This window comes from Branchiostoma floridae, chromosome 7 (genome assembly GCF_000003815.2).
Source record: "Branchiostoma floridae strain S238N-H82 chromosome 7, Bfl_VNyyK, whole genome shotgun sequence".
Lineage (NCBI taxonomy): Eukaryota > Metazoa > Chordata > Leptocardii > Amphioxiformes > Branchiostomatidae > Branchiostoma > Branchiostoma floridae.
Window position 1 is genome coordinate 9,484,606 of NC_049985.1, and position 4,180 is coordinate 9,488,785.

Genomic DNA, 4,180 nt, shown 5'->3' on the forward strand with positions numbered 1-4,180 from the left:
TACCTGCAGTTTGTTAATTCGTTTGTTTGTTTTTGTTTGTTTGTTTGTTTGTTTGGAATGGAGATGAAACAGGCTTGATAGCAAATAGCAAATGCAGTGATAGTAGATAGTTCTAGATTCAGCTGCCCAATGTTAACTGTCTTGGGCCCTTGGCATCCATTCTGCTCACGACTTGATAAAAGTCCTAACACGTTTCCATCGAATAAAGATGACATAACAGGAAGGCTGCGCCCGTTGCCCTGTGGAACATATCGCTTATGGTGATCTCTAGAACAATGAATTTCCCATGAAATTATTTCAGCATTATTTCCAATTGGATGCCCTGAATCTTCGCAACGCCGGACGTTGTCTCACATTTTCAGTCAAACGTCTGGTTGCAATTGCAGTGTGTGTGTAGTAGATGCTACCGTGTGCCTTGGCGTGCGTTGTGAGTCTTGCCATTATATATATATATATATATTGATGCCATTATCACTAACCGGCTGTCTTTCAAAACGCAAACTGTGAGATCCCTGTCACAATCCCAGCATGGCTTCTTACCGAAGCGCTCAACTGTCACAGCTCTGATTCAGATTCTTCAGACCTGGCATGAGGCACTTAACAGCAGTCCAAAGCTCGACATTCATGCAGTCTTCGTGGACTTTAGCCGAGCATTTGACACTATAGACCATGGGAAACTACTTTTATCATTGGCAGATTTCGGGGTGAGACGGAATTTATGGCTGTCCATTCGTAGCTACCTGGAGGGAAGGACCCAACAGGTTAAATGGGGTGCCTGTTTGTCTGGAGCACGTGACGTTCTGGCAGGCGTGCCGCAAGGAGGTCTGCTGTCACCGTTGCTTTTTGTGATTTGCATAAACTCACTGGATCTCAGCTTGCCGTCCTCTGTGATTCCAGTTAAGCACGCAGACGACCTTACGAACTCGGAATTACTTATGGGTCATCTTCCAGGTCAAACCCAGAGGGCCCTGGATGCAGTTATGAACTGGGCTGTACCTTTCAACTTGTCGGCAAATGGGAAGAAAACAAAAGACATGATCATTAGCGCGAGGAGAAACGACAATCTTACCGTACCCCCACCTCCCACAGTAGATGGTCATGACATTGAGCGTATGACTACCTTCAAACTTCTCGGCGTTCACGTCTCAGCAGACTTAACATGGGACGCTCACGTACACTACATGTTGACTAAGACCCGCCCCAGAATCTACTACCTTGCAGCCGCCAAGAAAGCTGGACTCTCTTCAGACGTCCTTGTGCAAATCTACTTGTCATTTATTCGGCCCATCTTGGAATATGCGAGTCCTGTCTGGGGTGGTCTGCCAAATCGCCTTAGTCACATGCTAGAAGCCGTGCAAAAACGATGCTGCAGAATCATTGGCATTTCTTCGGATTCCATGCCGACGTTGTCGTCCAGACGCGACGAAGCCACCTTACGCACTTTTCAGAGTGTCTTGGCTGATGAAACTAATCCCCTGAACAGCTTCGTATCACGCAAGTCACACAGTGGCTATGGACTTCGCCGTGACAGACAGGTCATGACTACCCGTAGTCGAACAAAAAGACATGAACTATCATTCATACCGAGAGCTATGAAGCTGCTAAATGATACTTAGTATGCTGGAACTTATTCCTATATCTTAACTGCCTGTTGTTCGTTGTTGTCCTTTTAACGATCCATTTTATCTGTAAGTTTTAACTGAATTTAGTATTATTGCAAATTGGAGGCACTTGTATATTGTTATATGCTTTTAAATTAGTGTGTGAAACTTTGTGAACCTCGCAATTCAGCCGATTGGCTGCAATGAGTTTCGGTTAAATAAACCATTACCATTACCAAATGTACTCGCTAGAACGACATGATCTGTTAGTTACGTTAAACCTCAAGAAACCATGCCCGGAGGCAAGGGGAGGCAAGTACATGTTTGTTAGAGTAACAAGTGAGTTATATCTGAGTAGTTACCATCACAGTATGTTTTATACACTTTAAACATCATGTCTTAAAGTGTTTTTTTTTTATTCATGGCTTTCTGCAAAAAGGTGTCTATGAAGCCTGGTTTCTAATTTCCTACAGCCACACGTAGATATGATGCATTGATTGTTTTTCTGTCTGCGTGCGTCACTGTGTGGTTGTGATTTGATTAGAGGAATGACATTTAACGTTACAATTGTCACTGTGAAAATGATTTTTAAAGTGGCCATGTCCAATTTCAATCAAGAGTAGGAAGTTGAGCCTATTGTTTCGACCGAGTGTAAAATTGGTAGAAAATAAACGAAAAATACACCCACTAAAGTTACTTTTGTTCATCGGTTATTTTCCAAATCTATGAGCACTTGTAAAGTTGAAGTACAAAAAGATAAATGATATAATGGGACTATAGAATAACATTGTATATCTAAAAATGTTGATGATTTTAAAAATAGAGCTCCCCTGCATACTGTCGTATCCTGCATGATTGAAGCAGTCGCCACAAAACGGCACTGGGGACGCTGGATTCATCAAACACCATTTTGATGTATCGATTTACATAGAAATACCAGACCAACCGAACATACCATATACCTGTCTTTTACTAGATGTGGTGAGCAAGTCATAATAAATGATAAATAATTTGATTCTTCTTTTTATATCCTTTAATTGTACATGTATTGGTAACTTCAAATACCCCCATAAAGGAACGGTTCGTCCCAAATATTGCATCACCAAATTCAATCAAAGTCTACCTTTTACACTACATAACCATAGCCTTTCATATTTCATAAGGTTCACTACCAGATGTCAGTCAGCACAAAAACCTACGACTGATAGCAGGGGCGTCAGTGTTTCGTCGCCCCTTTTGTCTCCCTGTGCCTGAACCTGAAGACGACCTGGACCCTGAGTTCGATCTGCTATAAAAGTCACACTGTGAGTACAAAATCTAACACGAAATGCATTTTCAAAAAGCTGACCGTTCATTAGATCAAAGTGAGCATGAAATTATAGTTTTTTTGTCAATTTGCATTGAGTTACAAAGGAATTATCAGCATTTTGATGCATGAACAAAGACTATTACTTGCTACTCTATTGAACATTTTATTACACGTATTAGTAACCACTTAAAGAAGTGAGCTCGCCCGAATGGACGTAACACCACCAGGCCGCTGTGTCTGGTTGTAGTTGTACTATTCTGTTCTCCAAATTGCAATTGTATTGATCTTGTCTTTGTCAGCAGGGCTAGCCCTTTGTAATAGCCACAGGCTAGTAGGGCAGCCATGGCTGTGCGTGCTGAACAGCCAAACCAATAGATAAATAAGTAGTTTTGCATCGCACATTATTTTTTTAAGCAGACTTTCCTTTAGCATGGTGAAAGTGACGACCGAAGAACCAAGGTAAAATTATTAGCACCATCATTTTGCACTCACATGCCTGCCATTGCTATTTTCACCTTCATCATGTATATTCTAAATTCAAACGCCATGAGCAGGTTGTCGAGTTAAACGTGCGGCATATTCAGAGATAACATGCTCGTTCAACATGTAAGTTTACAAAAAGATATCGATCATTTTTTGGTTTCTTACAAACTTACTCACACATATATATATATATGTGTGTGTGTGTGTGTGTGTGTGAGAGAGAGAGAGAGAGAGAGTGTGTGTGTGTGTGTGTATACAGTGTCACACACACTCAAGTTAGAGAAACTAAAAGAAAGAAAGAAAAAGAAACAATAGTGTGTTCTGATTTATGCAAACACCAAAATTAATAGTACGCAGTCACATGTTGCAACACTGGTCGATATAGCAATTACGTACAAGTGTAGATTTAATTGAAAATGTCTGGTGCTCGAAATTGGAGGTTACTTGTCTTCGCTGAATATTCATCTTCCCTCCCTTTTTCACTGAACTTGGCAAATTATGGCTTGATATGCTGAACTAGTTAACTTTTTTACGTTAATTTTCGAGGATGCCGAAAATACACAAAAAGTGAATGATTGAAACAGGTTTGAAAACAAACATAACGACATTCGCTGACAGTAGTTGGTTGGTTGATAGATTTGGTTGAATGGACAAGTTTGAATGTATATACAATATTCATTCGTTTATTTTTTTCTACTTATGAATCTTCAGGGGAATCCCTTCAGTCAAGTGATTGATTTCCATTTGAGCCCGAAGCATAAATCCTTGAACACACGCAGTCCATATC